Here is a 20,045-nt window from a genome sequence, read left to right as displayed (position 1 = left end):
TGGCAAGTGTAGCCAGTAAGGATTCCTCCAGTCCATTTGCCATGGGCACCCTAAGGAAAGGGGGATGTGAAACATTTTGAGGTCTACCGAATATAAGATCTGACTTGACATTTGTAACTGGAGACTCAAAGCACCGATATGGCCCTCCTTTTCTTGAGGACATGTGGGTTCTAGGTAATAAATGAGGGTAGTCTGGCCCAGGTCTGGCTTACACTGGGCCCACTGAATCCAGGGACCCATTGATTGCCATTTCCGCAGTCCCCAAATAAAAAAATGGGTGCACATACACCCACATTGGTCTGTGGGAAAGCCAAGTGGAAACCTCTGAAACGATGCTTCTCCCAAACCCAGTTCAAAATGGTAAATCAAAAGCATTGTAGCTTTCTGGGGGGATGGCAGGAAAAAAATGCTTAAAGGATATAGGGCTCGCAAACCCCCTCTGACCTCCATTTAATTCACCAGTCTGTCCCCTGCGAGAACCAGACAGATCCTGGAGGATGACAGTAGATGACTGCCATTCAATCAAGCCCAAATGCAGCTGCTATACCAGATGTGGCATATTTGCTAGAGCAGATGAACATAGCCTTGGGTATATGGAATGCAGCCACTGATCTGGCAAATGTATTATTTTCCATCCCTATCAAAAAAGAGGATCAGAAACACATAACACTGTATATTTATAGTTTGATTTGAGGGCAGTATTAACTCTCTTCCCTTCTGTCATAACGTAGTCCAAGATAAAAACCTGGACTGGTTAAACATCCCACAGAATATCACACTGGCCCATTATACTAATGACATTATGCTAATTGGATTGGATGAGCAAGGGGCTACTACATCGCAAACCTAACTAAGCCACATGCACTCAGGAGGCTAGGAAATAAACCCTATGAAGGTTCAGAAACCTATAGCAACAAAAAAAAAAAAGAAAGAAAGAAAGAAAGAAAGAAAGAAAGAAAGAAAGAAAGAAAGAAAGAAAGAAAAGGTGTCCAATGATCTGAGGAATGCCAAGTCATCCATTTCAAAATAAAGGATAAATTATTGCATGTTGCACATCTCTCCATGAAGAAAGAAGGCCAACAATGCCTGATTCCAGTAATGGGCTCTTGAGACATATTACTGCCTCTCACCATGCATGAGGATCAGGGCAGTAAGAGTACTCCTGGAAGCCTCTGTGAGTCAGAAATGGCTAGCAATAATTCCACTATAAACAGAAGTGACTAAAACCTCTTAATCCAAAGGCATTCATAACTCCCTTCCCCTTACCAGAATCCCAAAAGGCTATTCCAACACCACCCAACACAAGAAGAAGTTAGAGTGTAGATGTTTTTAAAGGTCGGTCTGAGTGAACACATTGCTAGGGCACCTCTTAGAGTCTCGGGAAGGGGTCTGGACAAGTGAGGGGGCCCCGGGGTTTACATGCCATTAGCTTCCAGGTAAGATCAATGACGGCCAGGAGCCAAGCCCATGAGCATCCAGGTGGGATGGAGGGCGGGGTGTCAGGCCAAGGTGGAGCCGGTTGTGAGTGCTGGAGTTTCAGTGAGCTTTCCAAAACTTCTTCTCCATTCCTATGGATGTAAATGCTTTCACCGCTGTGACAATTACCAAGGGCTTTTCGTTTGTTTATCAAACTAGGTTCCATCAAATACTCTCATAATTAGGAACAGTTGGTGAAGTACAGGCGCCAGGAGAGGAGCCGACTCTCATTCCCCATCCGAAAAGAGTAACGGAGACCAAGAGTTTGGCTCCTTAGCTTCTACTCTGGGTGGGAATTAGAAATATCTGGACAGTCTTGCCACAGTCTGCATTTCCAGAGCTTGAGACCAGGCACGAGAGCTTTGCTGCTTCAGTTTTCCCCACCTGCAAATCGATGGTATTTACTAGTTAGTGACTGCTGGCTGAATGGCACTATTGAACTGCAAAATATTAGTATTATTGCTTTTCCTCTTTCATCTCATGGGGCAAGATGAATTTGTGACATGGTAATTGTTTCCATGGCAGCAAATCATATTGTCCCAAACAGGGGATTTTATGACTTCATGGCTGGATTAAGAAAAAGGAGAAATCGGAGTGAGAGTGAGAAATTTGCTCAAGCGTAAATATCTTCAATGATAGCGAGGGGAATAGAGCAAATTACAGATAGGCAAAATTGCCGTTGGTTTAAATGTTCTTTTTACAAGTTCATCCCAATGCAGAAGCCCCTTCTCCAGGCGTATAATTTGTATAATGATGCCTCTTTGCTTGAATTCACAGAAGGCTAATGGTGAAGCTCATCTATTTCGAGAATGTTTCGCCAATGCTATTACTAATTGTTTTGCAGTAAATATCTGGATTTCTGCTGTAAGCAGTTTTGTTTGGCTTTTCTATTTGTTTGGGTTGTTTTGGGGGCTTTTTTTTTACTCCCCCAAGGTTTTATCTACACAAATTTGCTTGAAATAAACCTTTCCAGATAAAAATTGGCTTTATGTCATCTGAAAAATCCATCAAGAACTCTCTCCTCACTAGAGGTATCTGCATTGCCTTCTGTAGGTTCCTATTGACTTCATTCTCATATTTCCAGTCTCTCATTAGTCTCTGTCTATTCCCTGAGAAGAAAGCAAAATTTCTTCCTAATTTTGAAGCCACTTAAATTCACCTTAGTTTTATTTAACCATAAACAACAAACAAAGACTTGGGATTTTAAAATCCTGGGTCTGTCTCTCTCTCTCTCTGCTTCCCTTCCTCCAACCTTCCTCCCTCCCTCTCTTCCTCTCTCTCTCCCTTCCTCCCCCCACCCCCCATCTCTCTTCCTTTCTTTCCCTGCTTCTTCTCTTCTCCTTATCTCACCCCAACCCCACACCACTCTTTTTCTGCATGGACTTATTTCCAGTACCTTCTAAGAGTAGTGTCCCCCTCTCTTCCTTTTAACCCTCAAATATCCAGAATCTGCAGATGCCTACTGATTTATAAGCTTCTTGCCAACCAGTTCATCCCGGAGCACCACATGGCTTCCGCTCTCTGAATGTCCTGGAGGTTCACTGCCTCTTATCAATGTCTCTCGGTGATCCTTCTTCATTCTTATTCTGAAGATCCCACCTTACTCCTTGATATGATTCCATAAGCAAGTGTTCTGTGATGGTTGATTTTGTGTCATTTGGGGTAGACTATAGTACCCAGTTATTTAATCAAACACTAACGTAGCTGTTTCTGTGAAGGCATTTGGTAGATGTGGTTAACATCTACAATAGGTGACTTTAAGTAAAGGAGATGACCTTCAATGTTGTCGGTGGGCCTCATCCAATCAGGTGAAGGCCTTAAGAGCAAAAACTGGATTTCCTGAACACAAAATACTGCCTTAAAATTGTAACATCAACTTCTGCCTGAGTTTCCAGACTTCCCCCTGCCTATAGATTTAGGACTTTCCAGAACCCCACAGTCATGTCTGACAATCCTTAAAATAAGTCTGTGTGTGTGTGTTAACATTTCTCAAAGAAAACCTGATTGACACATGTACATAAAGAACATGCTAGGTGTTCAGTGACATGCTAAGAAATATACTGTGAGGAATACAAAGGAAGCAAAAGATGTGGTCCATTTCCTCCCAAAGAGCTTACAACTCATGGAAAAACCAAAACTAACAGTGCCTAAAACAGTGGCATTTTTTTAATAATAAAAATAGGATTTAGATGTTCTGTATAGATGCCCAGGAGTTCAGCAGAAAGAAATATCAGTGAGAACTGGAGGAGTCAGGGCACATTTCATGGAAGAAGTGAGTGTTGAGCTGGTCCAGGGAGGATTTTAGGATTGGCACATACATGGGGGAGATCAGAAGGCATGCAGGCAAGAAAAGCCAAGTAGAAGAAAGCACAGAGACAGGAATCTGTGAGTTCTCGTTACAGGACCAGGAAGACACCAGTCTAACCGGAGTAGGGTGCATTTAGAGAACCTGGAAAGTAAGGTTGGAGAGCGCACACTGAGACAGAATTTGGGGAGACCCCAATAAACCTGGGAGGACTGTTTAGGCCTTGATGTTGTAGAAAGAAATCCTAGAATTTAGAGAGAAAGAAGACTTATAGGTTGACAAATTCAACCCAAGTGCCCATGGGCGCCCAAGGGACAACCCATTTGTCCCTTATAGGTTGGACAAATTCATGCCCAAGTGCCCATGGTTAGTTAGCGGCAGAGCCAGACAACCAGGTTTCTTGACCCTTTGTCTAACTTTGTTCCCACTACACCTCTCTGCCTCTGTACAGAATACAGAAATGATATCATGAAAATGGTGTCAGGGAGAGATTGTCAAGTTGGTGGACTATGGGAGCAGGGATGAGACCTTAGAAGGGAGGCTCCCAGATGTGGGAAGTGAGGGTCTCTGCCAGGGGAGCATGGGTGAGAGTGAGATGAAGGAAGGACATGAGGTTACATAAATTAAACAGCTTCTTCTCAACCTTCACCTTTCCCACATCTTAGTGGTTACAGAGTCCATGACTCCTTCCTGAAACTGCCACCCTCATCTTCTCTGGCCCTTTCTCTCCTCTCTTCTCTCTTTACGGGCCTTCTCTGGATCCTTCCTCCTCCTGTCTCATCAGTGTAAGTGTTTCACAAGGAACCATTTTTGGCCATCTTGTCTTCTCTTTTTCACAATCCCTTGGCAATTGTGACCCATCTCTTGACCTAAACCCTTACCTTGGTAATGGCCTCCATATTGCTACTTCTAGGTCTGACCGTTGTCATGAGTTTCAGGCTTACAGGTTTAACTACCCATTGGAAAGCTCCACTTGGATGTCACAATGGTGCCTCACATGCACTGTGACTGTAACTAAACTCATAACTTTCCTCCTCACATGTGGTTCTCTATTCTTCCCTATTTCTGATTTGGGGATTGGACACTTGAGGTCAATATCTCAGTATCATTTTTGCTACTCTTCCCTCTTTTGTTTGTTCTCCATGTTCAACTGGATGCAAAGTTCTGTTCATTCTACCTCAGCAGTATCTCTGCCATCCCCCTGTGGCTGCATTCCCACATCTGCTTCTACTCCTACCACCCACATTCAGGCTGCTGTGGCCTCCAGCCTAGACGATGATGCTCTATCTTGCATTTCTTATCTCCAATCCATTTTCAAAGCTGTAACTAGATTAACTTCCCTGAAACACAGCTCCGATGCATTATTTACCTGCACCGTATTGTTGAATCTTTTCCCCTGCCTTCCAACAGAAATAAGTCTCCGGCCTGTCTTCACCTTCCTTCCAGCTCCCCTCACCCCCACTTCAAGCTCCAGCCCTCCCTCCTCACTTATGGCTGTCTTGTGTCTGGTGTTCTGTTCATGCTGTTCCCACTGGCTGAAAGGCCAACCCCAGGGTTAGCATGTCCAAGCATGACCTAATTTTCATGGCCCATCTCAAATGTCCCTCTTTCTAGAAGTCTTCCTGAACTCAAATGGAAGTAATTTTCCTCTCATCTATATCCTCATAACCTGAATCTGTAACTCATTATTTTCCTCCTTAAAACTATTCCTGAACATGTTTTACCTCTAAGCTTTGGTTACAAAGTCTCTGAGGGTAAAGAAGAAATCTTTATAGCACCAACTCCAAAGCATTTACACAGTGTTTTCCATATCCTAGGCAATAAATATTTCCTTAGTTAATGAATTCTGAAAGAAGAAATTGTAGGACTTGGTGTGGTTTGGGAAAAATTTTAAAGATAGGAATGCAAAGAAATTGAAAGGTTTCAGGCTTAGCTGGGAAGAGGGAAAGTAGTGACATTGGGAGGGGAAAGTGAGTCTGACAGGGGATTTGGGGGCTTTAGGTGACAATGAGATTTCAAAATGGAAATGGCTACCAAACAGCTGGAAATATGGGCCTGAACTCAGATGAGATGCCAAGACAGGGGCATAGACGTGAGAGATAAAGCTCTGAGAGCACACGTGGTCCCCAGTGAATAAAGTGAAGAAAGAGAAAAACACAGGTGAAGAATCTGTGCCTTGAAAAACAGGAGAACAGAAAACAAAGAAATTGCTGTCAAAGAGGAAGAGGCAAGAAGTAATAACGTTGTAAGGAGGACAGCATTTCCAGAAGGAAAGAGATGCCAACAATGTTAGCTATAGAGACATCTGTAAGTCACTTGCCGAAAGAATGTTTATTGAACATCTCCTATGTGCCCAGCACTGTTGGATGTCCTGGAGATTCAGTGTTAAATACAACAGAGTCACAGTCCAGTGGGGAAGAGGAGAAAGCATGGATAAATACACATCAGGTGGCAATGAAGTGCCATAAAGAAAAGATAAAGCGGGGTAAGGGGATAGAGGAAGGCAGGGGTGTTATCTTAGATAGGATGGCTAGGAAAGTCCTTCCCATGGAGGTGACATTTGAGCAGAATGCTGAATGAAGAAGCGAGCCAAGTTAATATCTGGGGAAGTGAAGAACCCAGATGGGGGCAAGCATGGTAGCTTCCTTCTGGGTGTCTTAGCTCACCCTGGTAAGTAAGAGGTAAGAGCATGAGATGAGAAAGGAGAGGCAGTGTGGAGATTTGGGGAAGGACAGACAGCCACTGGCATGGGCCGGGTGAATGTGCATGCTGGATGAATGGAAATGGTGCCAATGGAGGCAGAGGTGCTATAGATGGGGAACAGCAAGAATCAAGAGTGAGCTGGGTCTTTCTCCAGCAGGGCCTCTGCTTCCAAGGCATAATCCTCACCTGGTTCACCATCTACCTCCAGAAAAAGCTGGCTCTTCCTGAGTGCCCAGTCAGTAAATGCCACCATTTTGCCAACGCCCTGACAGAAACTTCTGAGAAACCTTCAGTGCATTCTTAGTCTTTTCTAATCCAGTTCGTTAATAAATCCTGCCCTCCTCTCTCAATATTTAGCCTTCCTACCTATCTTTCTGTTTGTACTGTCACAGCCTGAGAACAGACACCGATCCTTTCCCCTGGAAACCTTCTTCCTCCTCAAATTTCTTCCCTCTAAATCTACCTACCCTCCTCCACTGAACCTCACCACCTCAGCCAGAATTACCTTCGTCTATTGGTATTGCTTTTATTGAAGCATGGTTTTTATTTTGCTTTTCTTGGGCTGGGATTCTAACAGCTTTCCATATCACCAAAGACAGAGCCTGAGATGTTGAACATTTGTATCGGGAACCAGGGACCTCTGCCCAGCTTAGCCTCTTCACTTGTCCCTCTCCTTGCCCCAAACCTGTTCCCAAGCTGGGCCACAGGCTCAGCCATGCCGTCTGGGTAAGCTTGCTGATTGAGCCAACACCAGCCACAGGCCTCCCTGACTCTATCAGGTCATGTAATTTCCACATTCCCTTCATCTTACAATTTCCACTCCCTTCATCTTGTCCCCGCGTTGGTGTGCCCATCCTCACCCGTCAGCTCCCCACCCCTGGCACAGAAATGTGACATCAGGGGAGCATGTGACCGAGTATGGTATAAATCTACGGGTTCAACTGTGAGGATGACTCCCTCTCAAAGCAACTGCTTAGATCCTTGATCTAATCATTCAGGGAGGGGGAGGAGGCACTGATGAAACCTGAAAAGCCCAAGCACGGTGATGTGCTCACAGCTGAAGAACCACAGCAAGAAAAATAAATCATAAATAAGTAAAGATGCAGCATTTCTACTCCGAAGCTTTGTTAAAAGGCAGCAGCAGGGCAAACCCAGTTGTTACAGTAAACATGTGCTTGACTCTATCAACCTTCGATGGGTTGGAGTTATAGGAAAATGTATTCCCTCCCCAACCCCCAAACCCCTATTCCCGTGATAAAACAGCAAAGTCATGGGCCAGGAACTGGGATTTTAGCCTTTCTCCAAAGAATCTCCTCCTGGCTCCTAAAGAGCTGGGAGGTCTCCCTCTGGCCCCATTATTCAGGGGGAATGAACACCATCAGCCCGTGAACTAGCTTGACATAAACTCGGCCCTTGAGACTCAGAACCTGGCTTCAGAAGAGCGGGAGGGGCAGAATACAAGGGAAGAAGAGAGGGTAATAGCCTCTGGGCTGGCCCATCTGTGCCGCCGCAAGCACCAGGGTAGAGGGAAGGAAGGCCTCAATAGCCTACCACCTTAAGTAGAACCGGAGATCCCAGCACCTCTGAGACTTGCTGTGGCTGAGGGAGTGGGTGAGCAGGAGCCCCCGACCATCCCCACAGCTCCCAGGGGACACCACCTCTGCGCTCCCCTCTCTGCTCCTCTTGGCCTCAGCCCTCTCTCCAGCACGCGCATACACCCACGGTCAGAGACGTTGATGCTGTCCTCCTGGGTGAACTCTCTGGTTTAAGCTCTAAAGGCAACTGAAAAACCTTTAAAAAAAAAAAAAAAATCCCAGGGATCGCTGTGGAGGAAGTCTGCTGGAGGGGAAAAAAAAAAAAAACAGCAATATTTGAGTAGCATCCCCAGCACTGATGGTAGCGTGCGGCACAAAGGAAGGAAATCTTCAGCCGTCAGTCCTGAGCGCCTCTACCAGGGAAAACAATGAGGAAATGTCTATCTCGCCTTTGTTTGGGGGGGAATTTCTTAAGAATTCGCGTCCCTGCTGCTATTTTCATTCTCTTAGCCCAGTGCAAATCCTGAGCCACGCGCTAGAGGTCGCTGTTCATCACAATCCAACCTCTCCTCCCGGTGAGGCCCGACCGCCTGGCGTCTTCCCCGTCTTCCCCGTCTTCCCCGTCTTCCCCGTAGAGGGAGCAACCAGCCGGCTCCCGCTGCAGGAAAATCTGCTGGGTCACACCCAGACCAGGTGCGTCAGGATGCACCCACCTGCGAGTACGTTTGCCCTTCCTTACACAGACGGAAGTGTAAAAGGGGGGGAAAGCATATCATCAGAGGTGCTTCAAATTAATTAAGAATTTTTCGAAGGGCTGCATGATTTGTAACCTTTGAACACTTCCCCTATTGCTATGCCTTCCCCTCCTCCACTGCCCAGCTGTATCACTTCTTTCCAGGTGACCCAACAAGCAATTGGAGGAAGGTGCAATAAGACCGACTTGAATAAAAGCCAAGGTTTAAATACCAGCCAAACCTGCAGCTAGCCACGACCACAGACGCCACTGGGTTTGTATCCCTCCCAGCTGGTTCTGTGCCCAGAATATAAAACAGCTAAGAAATAAAATGACAAGACAACAGAGCCGATAACACTGTAAGCAATTACAGCCTCACCTGATGCGGAGATTTCTAAAGCTTCTACTCAAAGAGCAGTATCCAAATCGAAGGCCATTATTAATGACCCAGAGCTCGGCCTGGCGGACTCCTGGTATTCCTTTCCTAAGTCTCCTAATTACATTCGTCTGTCCCTTCTTTAGTTCTAACTTTGGAAATTGCAATTCATTCCACACAGAGCAGTCGCAAAGGCGAGATAGAGGCCAGAGTTGATGTATAAGTCAGCAGTACTTTCGTTTCAAGGCAAGTCACAAAGCATTTATTTATCGTTTGCTGCATTTCCACCTCTGTCCTTTACTCTGGATCCAAAGTAGCATCTAGATGGTGACGCAGAGTCGTTACACCTGCGGACATAGGTACAAGACAACATATCATTCAGCCTTACGATCGTGGCACAGACTTCAAGTCTTCAGGAAATTCCTAAAAGTGCCCAGAGCACCAGTGGAGACAGGCAAAGACTTCTTGCACCCTCTTCTTGAGGGTGGAGAAAGGGGGCTAGGAGCACAGGGGTAGGGAAGCAGATGGGAGCCTGGCTTTTGCGAGGGGACCTCCTGCCTGCAGCCGATGTGCTGTGGCTCAGTTGGAGGGGAAGTGGGGACCCACCAACAGTGATAAAGGAGGGGGGGGGGACATGATGCTTCTAGGGAGGAATCTGCACTCTTGTTTGTTGTGGCAAAATATACATAAGATTGGCCGTTTTCTTCATTTTTCAGTCTGTCATTCAGCGACATTAAATATATCCACATTGTTGTGGGACCATCACCAGTATCTGCCTGCACAACCTCTTCATGGTCTCAGACAGAAACTCTGCACCCCCTTAAACAATGACCCACTGCCTTCTCCACCCAGCCCTTAGTGACCTTCATTTGATTTTCTGTATCTATGAATTTGCCTATTCTGTGTACTTCATCTAAGTGAAAACATGCAATATTTGTCCTTTTGTGACTGGTTTATTTATGTAGTATAATGTCTTTAAGGTTCATCCATGTTGGAGCAGGGGTCAGAACTGCCTTCCTTTTTAAGGCTGAATAATATTCGATTGCGTATTTGTTTTGTTTTATTTTATTCATTTATTCATCTGTAGATGGGCAGATGTTTTGTTTATTCATTCATCTGTAGATGGACATTCGGGTCGTTTCCCCTTTTGGGCTGTTGTGAATACAGCTGCTACGAACATCGGTGTACGAGGACCTGTTTGGGATCCTGCTTTCAGTCCTTGGGGTATGTACCTAGGAGTGGAATGACTGGATCAATACGGTAATTCTATATTTAAGTTTTTGAAGAACAAACTGTCTCCCACAGCAGCTGCACCATTTTACATTCCCACAAACAAAACACAGGATACGAATTTCTCCACATCCTCAGCCAACACTTGTAATTTTCTGGGTTTGGTAGAGAGATAGATAGATAGATAGATAGATAAAATAGCCATCCTAATGGGTAGAGTGGTATCTCATTATGAGTTTGATTTGCATTTCCCTAATGATTAGTTACATTGGACATCTTTATTGGGCTTATTGGCCATTTGTATCTTCTTCGGAGAAATGTCTATTCAAGTCCTCTGCCCGCTTTTGAATGACCATACTCTTTTGAGGCAGTATGATGTTTCTATCCTGGCTTTGGCACCTCCTAGCTATGTGACGCAGGGCTAATTTCTCTCGGTTCCATCATCTGTGAGATAAAAATAGTAGTATTTACCCCATAGGATTGTATGAAGATTAAGCGAGTGCATATCCATAAAGCACTGTGAATAGTGCCATAACAGATACTCAGTAAGCGTTACATTCATCACTATATGAGGTGGCTTGGAGAGGGGAGCGATGGAGGGGGGCAGGCAGTCAGGAGATAGCACCCTACCACCAGTGTTGGTGGGACTGGCCTCAGAGATCCTCTAGTCCCGCTTCTGTATATAAGGGGAAAGGAAAGAAACAAAATGTAAGCCCCCAAGCCCAGGGGCAAGAGGGGCCCTTGAAACCATAGCTCCAGAGTCCAAGCCCAGGCTCCTTCTACCACACTTTCTGCTAACTTCCATTCCAGCCTGTTAGTGTCCTCACGGGATATGGCTTGAACATCTTCAAAACCACTCTGACTTCGTCTTATTGGTATTGTATCGATGGATCTGCAAATGTTGTCAGTTCTGGGGCTCAGAGTGGGAGCCCGTGTGAGCAGGAGGCAGCGTTGCCTCCAAAGTTCCCTTCTGGGGAAAAGGAGCCCTGGGCTCTTTCAGTGCTTGGGGTTGTCCAGCTTTCGGTCAGCATCACAGTTCTTGATGACCTGCTCCCACCTTTCCCTCCCACTCCCTGCATATGTGGGAGAGACCAGTTAGAAGAGAAGACTAGGGACTAGAAGACCCTCGCCTGGAACGACAACTCTTGGGACCTCCCTCAAAAGGGCCGAGAATGCAGGTAGCCTCACTCCCCTTCGGATGAACGTCTTACTGAATGGAACCCGGCTTGTCTGTGTGTAACTCCAATTGTTCCGTGCCCGCCAGCAAGTATGACAATGCTAACTGCCTCCCGGCCCCCCCCACGATGGCAGGTGACACAGAAATGGGTGGACAAGTGGACATGAGATGAGCTGAGGCCGCACGGTCCACCAAAGGTTTTTATAGCACCTCAGAAACCCGGCATCACTGGTGACATCAATGTGGCCTCTTTTCATAGTGCCTAAAGCTAGAGTTCATTTCCAATTTCCTAAACTGTCCTGTCTCCAACAGCATAATCCGTTAACATCAGCTTTACATAAACCTGGACACTCTGCACCTCTAGCTTCGATTTGGCTAATGTGATTCCTCCCGTTCACCACCCTGAACAACGCAACGCGTGCTTTATCTCTGACTAAGCCCCGTGGCCCCTCTCGTACGGTCTGTTTTCTGATGATTCACATCAAATTTCCTGTTTGGCTTCCTTTATAGCTGCGTGGCTCCTGGTGTTTTTATCCATCTTCTCATGGTGCATCCGGCCCAAGAATGCTTATCACACTCGTCAGTTTAGCAGTGGTACCTCACCAATGCTACCCCAGGCAGGAGAGGAAAGTTTCATATTTTAAAAATGTTTAAAAGATATTCCTTCTTCCCTCTACTTTTCCTCTTTATATAATGGTGGGTTTTTTTTTTAATATATAAAACCCCAGGGTCCTCAGTACAAACTGCTGTCATAGCATGTGCAATGAGCAGGAAGCACTCGTGGGCCAATCACCAAGACCTCCCATCGGCAGGGGGATGTGGGCAAGGGACGCCAGAGCGAACGGTGGCCCGCAAGGCCGTAGGCGTTTGGAGGGTGAGGTCAGAGCTTCGGGGTTGCCCAGGACACCAAGCATGATTAAGGTCACATATGTGGCTTCCACACCGGTGGTTTTCGAATTGCTCCCCAAAGGTGCCGACAGAGAGAATATGTGGAGAATGAGGGCCAGCCAGGCTCTGGGCCTCCTCCCTCGATTCAAGGAGAGCAGCTCTGAGTTTGTATGTTTCATACAAGCTTTTCTTTGGGTGAGGGACCTCTGTGGCCCCAAACATGCATACCCACTGATGTGCTTAAAGGATCACTGTCCCGGGAGAAGGGACCTTGGTCCTGACCCAGCCCCACAGGCTTTGGGCAAAACATTCAAGGTGTCTCCGCCATATCTGAAATTAAAAGACTTGGACGAGTAGCTGGCCAAGACTCTTCCTGTGTGATGATCTTCTCTTCAATGTGATTTGTAACCTTTAGATGACCACATCAGTTCCGAATCAGAAAGACTTGGAACTCAATTCCAGTTCTGTTCTCAACTCACAGCTCCGTTACCTAGGCGGGTGCCTTCTTCCACCTGAATTCCAGTTCACCCCTCCTGGAACCACTGGTCACATTAATGGGCCTTCAAGGTTGTTGTAAGGGTTAAAAATAATATATAGAACTCTTTGCATCCCATAATAATTGCTCAGTGAAGGGTAGCTGTAACCTGCCATGATTTTTATGCATATCCCTTTACCTTGGCCATGCTAATGCTAGACATTTAACCCACGGATATCTGGGTGAATGTTCACCAAGGTGTTCATGCAAAGATATTCTTAGTGGCAAAATCTGTAATACCAAAAAAAAAAAAAAAAAAAAAAAGGAGGAAAACAAAGAGAATGTACCCATCAATCAGGAACCGGATAAACAAATCATGGATTATGCCTCTCTGTATATTTGTGTTTTGTGACCATGTGGATAGGTTTGTTTATTGGTCTATTTTATCAAAAGTAGGATTATAACCTATCCTTTTGTTTGTTTACTTCTTCACACTCCTCTATATTAAAGGTAAGTTCAATAAATGTTATTTTTTTAAATGCAATGTTCTATACTCTATGTATATGTGTGTTAAATAAATATTTGCCATGATGAGGCTGGCGGTGCAGGTGATGCTGGGTCACTTTTAAAGGGTGTAGAAATCTCAGGATGCCTTCCAGATCAACTATCAGCAAGGACCAGGCTCTTCCGATGGATTTTCTCTGGCCAGTCTTTTTCTCTGGCCACATCTGCTCCACTTAATAAATTATTTGTGTCTTCCTGGGACCTTCTCCAAGTGAAATACCTCTCTGGCCCTTATTTGTATTTATTTTTTTCTGCTTTGCAGCAGGAAAGCTGGGAGAAAGGAGAGCTTACAATTCTTACCGGGTCTCAACACATAGAATGGAATGCTCAGCTGAACATCACCAGGGCTCTCCAAGGACACAAACCCAGCTTCCAGGTTCTCAGTGTTGGTTTCTCAGCACTTGGACTTGAGAGTGAAGAGGGCCTACATCCTTGAGCAGATGATCTGTTCCACTTGCAGAAAAACAGGCTGCTGTCTTTATATATAAAGCTCAGATCTTTGAGGTTTCTGTTTTATTCTTAAGATCTTTTCCTAACTACCTCGTAAAGTAAAGCATTCCCTTTTCGGGCACGGGGGCCAGTGCTAACCATATTTGCATCATACAAATTAAAAACTCTAGCCAATACAATTCCCAGAATTTCTGGCCTGGGAAATAAATTTATAAGTAAGTTTGCCTGGTCCTGTTCTCCCCTGTGAGAACATCCTGCACCCCCCGTGCCCCCCTCCCCCACATTGAATGTCAAACTACTTCCTCTGGCTTCAGGGCCCCATGGTGACATCCTGTCATATCTGATCTCTTCTGAACTGTGTCAAGCTCTACACAACTTTTCCCTCTCATTCCCCCAGTGCCCCTATACCCCTCCAACTCCCCTACCTTCATACAAACTCAAATTTTCTCACTCCTCATGTAACTATCAGGAGGCAAGTAAGCTGAGTCACTAATTTAATTTATGATGTGAATGACGGATCACCTGTTAATTTTCTTGGGAAAAGTGAAGGTTTTATCGGTGGCATTTAATGCAAATGTTTACCCTGTAGAGATTACAGATTCTCCTCATTTTTCCCCCCATCCCTAACCCAGCCCCAAATTAGATGTTGCTCCACTGTCCTATTGTCCTCAGGGCTGAGAAGATCTCAGTTCATCAGGAAGAAGGCAGCTTCTCTCCTGATAGACTGTTCTCCTGTGATCTCGACTCTTTCCTACTCTGGATATCTTCTATTTTTTAACTCCCTTTCTTCTTTTCTTCTTCCATAGCACAGAGCCTATAAGCCTTTACTCTGTCTCTCAGTTTCATTTTCTGGGCAGCTTATAGACATCCTTTTGCTCTTCTCCTATTTTCTCTTTCTCGTGGCTGCTCAGGTGTATAGAAACAGATCACAGAGGGACTCTACTTTTATGACCAGAGGTCTCCCAAATGCCAACTTTTGTGCATAACCATGCAGACCCTGGCTTGGGGAGCACAGTGTAGAAAAAAGTAGCTAGGATCTGGGCAAAGGGCCTTATCCACGGAATATATATTGCTGCCTGTTCAAGGGCCACTCAGGTGTCTTGAGTGTAGTCTTGGACACCATTTATTTTTCTTCTTCCTTCTGCTGCTCTCCACCCTCAGGATCTTCCTACAAGGACCACTGCCCCCTGCTATCCCGCAACAACTCTGGCTACTTGTTGCAGTTCTCTGAATCACAGTCTGGAGGTGGATCTTTCTCTCACATTGTTCAAAAGACCTCTAGTAACTTGAAGTATGAGACATTTGGGCCTACTCAGTGGCTTGGACCTGCCATGGGACACTTTCTTCATTCAAGTACAATTTTCATGTTGTTTCACTTTCCCTCCCCTTTGGAAGTTGGCACAAAGGCTCTGGACCGGAAGGCATCGTGGAACGCTGGCTGTGTAAACTAGCACCCAAACAACTCGTTGATAAGGCAAAGCCGAGCTTTTTGCTCACAGCGGTGCAGGAGAGCACTTGTCCTCAGAATCTCGGTCACACTGTAGAGTGAGAGGGGCTAGGGAGATACAGTTAGTGAGATTTTGAAGGCTGGCTTGAGACAGCTGTTTCAATGTGAGGGCATGTTCAGGACTGAGGAAGCATCGTGATATTGAAATCTAGTATTGGTAGACAAAACAAGGCAAAGATGTTGAAGCAAGAGGCTTCAACAAGTCCTAGGTTATAAGCTATCATTTAATGCTTTTTTAAAAATTTATTTATACTCAAGTTAGCATACAGTGTAGTCTTGGCTTCAGAAATAGAACCCATTGATTCAGCTCTTACATATGACACACTGTGCTCATCCCAAAAAGTGTCTTCCTTAATGCCTGTCACCCATTTAACCCATGCCCCTACCCAGCAACCCTCAGTTTTTTCTCTGTGTTTAAGAGTCTCTTACGGTTTGCCTCCCTCTCTGTTTTTAATCTTATTCTTCCTTCCCTTTCCCTATGTTCATCTGTTGAGTTTCTCAAATCCACATGAGTGAAATCATGTAATATCTGTCTTTCTCTGACTGACTTATTTTGCTTAGCATAATACCCTCCAGTTCCATCCATGTTCCTGCAAAGGGCAAGATTTCATTCTTTTTAATCACCAAGTAGTATTCCACTATATATATGTACCATATCTTCTTTATCCATTCATCAGTTGATGGACATTTGGGCTGTTTCCATAATTGGCTTTTTCAAATTAAAGACTTTACAGGTCTATCAGCAAGTTCCTGCAATAATCAACAAAATCACCTGCAACTTTTTAAAAACGTTTGTTTTTGAGAGAGAGAGAGAGAGAGTGGGGGAGGGGCAGAGAGAGAGGGAGAGAGAGGATCCGAAGCAGGCACCTCACTGATAGCAGAGAGTCTGACTCGGGGCTCAAACTCATAAACCATGAGATCATGTCCCCAGCCAAAGTCGGACACTTAACCAACTGAGCCACCCAGGCGCCCCAAATTATCTGCAACTTTTACCTCCCAGATAAGAGTTTTCTAGAATAATTAAGTTATCTGATGAATACAGTAGAATGGTAAAGTCATGTGTAAATAGTAAGCTGTGTAGGAGGTTTGATTCTTATAAGTCCCAAAAGTCCCAATAGTGCTATCCTTAATTATCTCTCTCTATAGCCAGCCCCACGTACCCCTGCAGAATCCATAGACCCAGAAGCTTCAGACCATTTTCTTTTCTTATAGTGCTTCCTTCCTCATCCAGGTCACTGTCTGCAAAGTAAAAGATTTCTATTTTCATGGCCAGCTCAGCCACATGCTGTCTCTCCTTGACGTTCATCCAGATCTCATGCAGACAGAATTCCTCCCAGCCTCTTGACAGGCCCTGACGGGCCTGAATTCACACACACTAGGTATGTAATATTGACTATTCCTCCATGACTTTCATGGGCAGTTAAAGATTTTGTATAAGAGGCAGAATATAAAAATTGGGCATGTTCCAAAGTGACACCAAATTTTAAAGGACCAGAGAAAATAATGCACATAAATGGCTAGATGTCCATCAACATTTTTACTCCCTCTTTCATGGCACAGAGTTATCACTGATCTCAGGCAAGACATCAGGCAGGATGGAGGAAGCCTGGGTCTCGGGATCATCAAATGGAGAAAAGCCTGCCAGTCAGGAAATGAGGGAGAAATAAACTCCTATTGTGTTAACCATGAAAAAATGTTTGGTCTATTTGTTATAGCAGCTAATACTGGAAGCAAAATGATAATACTCCCATAGGGAGTCAGAAGAAAATGATCTCTGTCATTGTTTTGAACTGAAAAACCACACCAGAGTGAAGAACACTGGCTTCAAGCTTTGGGTGACCTTGACGGAAAGCCAGAGCAAATTAACTTGGCTTAGGCATATTAATAAAGTGGCAGGTATTTATAGAATGTGTTATTAGCTAATCATCCTTTGAAAACCAGTTTGCTTCTTGGGGAAGGTTTTGGCAGCTGTGCATAGGCTGATAGTTCCCATTGTCTCCCTGCTCATAGTCATAAACTGAGATTATTCTAATTTAGGTACTTCGGATCGAAAAAAGAGATGGGGTCAAAGTTATATTTGAGCCAGAATCTCCTCAATACGTAGGTCATTGTCTCTGGGGCTCAGTTTGATGCAGAACTGAGGGAAAGAAACCTCTGCCAGCACCCTTCTAAATATCCTCATGGCCTGGAAGAACCAATCCCCTTGTGACAATGGAGTCCTCACTTTTGGGGACCATCCTGCAATTTTGCTTCCTTGAGTGTAGATGTTCAGGCTGAGTCACACAAAACAAACAAACAAAAAAAAACCCCAATCAAACAAACAAATAAAAAGAACCCACCACCAACAACAAAACACAAAAAACACATGCCCACAAGGATAGGCAAGAGCCCCCTTCTCCCCACGTTTCTATCATGTTTTAGAGAAAGACATAATGTTGATGAGGGTACAAATTCACACTAGTTTGCCTGGGGTAACAACTGTAAGAGGGCTTAGCCATGGTGGTTTGAGGTGGGCCCCAGCTCAAGATCATTGCTTCTCTGCGTGCACCAACGCTGACTAACGTGCATTCTGACTCTATCCCTGCACCCGTACACTCCCAGGAAGGATTCAAAAGGATTCAGCCAACTTCTCCACCTAACCCACCATTTTCTGTAAAAGAAGATTGCTAAAAGCAGTCAATTTCATGAGAGAGAGGTAGTTGATAGGCATTAAAGGATTATAGACTATCGTAGGAGGGAAATATAGAACACTGTATATAAACGCTAGGTACGTGCTAATTAGCCTCAATACGGGGGGCAGGTCTTCCTATCACAAGTTAAAAAGAGTGCAATAGATTCAAAAAAATCTTTTTTTTTAAATTTTCCTTTCTCAGTAGAACTTTTACAATGGGGAGAAAATATAGCATTTGGCTCACCCATTCTGGGTACAAAAGGATTCCACAGGCAAACTACATTATTAGAAGAAGCTGTCCAGCTCATACTTGTTCATTCATTAGCTAGAACATGAGAGGTGTCTAACGAACTGGTTTTGTGACATTCTCATCTGAGGAAGTCACACGGGCACCTTCAGCACATTTACATGTGTGAGTCCTGGCTTTGGTAGTAGAATTATCTGTGGGCAAGGCTCACATGAAGCATTGGAAGGGGAGGCTTTTCTGGGTTTAGATCGGAGTAAGCAGAGAAGTTGACCCCAGGGACTGGAGGGCTTGGAGATCTGGCAGACTCAGCACTAGGTGCTATTTTTAGGAGTTCTTCAACTTTATTGACATGAAAAATTCCAAGTAAAATATGACTCTGAAGGAAGGCACCTGTTTGAACCACCAAATGCAAAAGAAATAATAATTAAAATCTCTTCTCTGTAATGGCCATCTTGACTCAGTTATACGTCTTCTGGGTAGTGGTTCACATTTCAGTACTTGAGGAGCATAGGGAATACCTTGGATTTTATTATTTCTCATAACAGGGATTTAAAAATAAATGTATCTAAATTTATTTTTGGTTCAAGTGTAGTCCTTGTTCTGAAGTTTCTAAGCAAAAATACCTAAACTCAGAAGTTTAGACTACCTGAGAGCTAATGAAATCAGAGGGAGTGTTACTTCAAATAGACTGTAGTATTATCCCTTCACCTCCTCAGCTGTGGTGGTGTTCCCTCACCCGCCTGGCCTGTAAGTGTTGTTATCCCCTCCCTTCCTAGACTGTGGTGTTGTCCCCTCAGCTCCTCGGCTGTGGTGTTGTCCTCTCACCTCCTGAGCTGTGTGGTGTTGTTCTCTCACCTCCTGAGCTGTGTTGGCGTTCTCTCACCTCCTGGGCTGTGGTGGTGTTCTCTTACCTCCTGAGCTGTGGTATCATTCTCTCACTTCCTGAGCTGTGGTGTTGTCCTCTAACCTCCTGAGTGGTGATGTTGTCCCCTCACCTTCTCAGCTATGGTGTTGTCTCCTTACCTTCTGAGCTACCAACAGCCTAAGTGCTTCTAAAGCGTACCTTGCCTGCTCTCCAAGAGTGGCAGCCATACAATGAGAAAAAAGTGGCTTTCCTTGTGATTTGTTTCGATTTGAGGAGTAGAGACCCCCTGAAGCCAAGTCAAATCAACAAGATTTATTATGGGTCCACAGAAGAAATGAAGAAGATATAGAGTTCCAAGGACATCCAAGACCAGGAGCTATAATTGAGCTAGGTCTTGAAAGCACTGAGGGTGGTTGTGGCTTCAAGGACACTCAGTCGACCCCAGAGGTAGAAATTAATAGATGTTCACTCCAAAATCTCCAAGATCTGCCAAAAGTTGTGTCCACTCACGTCACTGCTCTGCTCAAAATGCTCCAGTGGCTCCCCATCTCAGTCAGAGAAACAGACTAAATTCTTACCATGACCCACAGATCCTATATGATTTTCACTCCCTCCACCTCAGTCACACTGCTGTGACTGGCCATGCTGCCTACCCTGTGGCCCTTTAAATTCTAAGAACATCCCTGTCTCAGGGATTTTGCACTTGCTGTTGCCTCTGCCTGGAATACTCATCCCCAGCTCTCTCCTTCTCACTTCTTTTAGGTCTTTGCTCAAACGTCATCTTCTCAGTGAAGCCTTCCCTCTATCTGAAATTGTAAGCCCACCCTCCCTTAATACTTCCTC

General features: G+C 44.9%; 1 long non-coding RNA gene across 1 annotated transcript; it reads right to left on the bottom strand.

Annotated features, from left to right (window-relative positions):
- Window positions 1-1,308: 1,308 nt before the first annotated feature.
- On the bottom strand, window positions 1,309-3,081 carry LOC123609793. The gene is made up of 2 exons (XR_006717964.1): window positions 2,940-3,081; window positions 1,309-1,860 (listed from the first exon to the last, which is right to left on the bottom strand). It is a non-coding gene; the product is annotated as an uncharacterized LOC123609793 (long non-coding RNA).
- Between the last annotated feature and the right edge of the window lie 16,964 nt (window positions 3,082-20,045).

The sequence above is a fragment of the Leopardus geoffroyi genome, chromosome B2 (assembly GCF_018350155.1).
Source record: "Leopardus geoffroyi isolate Oge1 chromosome B2, O.geoffroyi_Oge1_pat1.0, whole genome shotgun sequence".
Classification (NCBI taxonomy): Eukaryota; Metazoa; Chordata; class Mammalia; order Carnivora; family Felidae; genus Leopardus; species Leopardus geoffroyi.
This window is presented reverse-complemented; position numbering and strand designations above follow the sequence as displayed.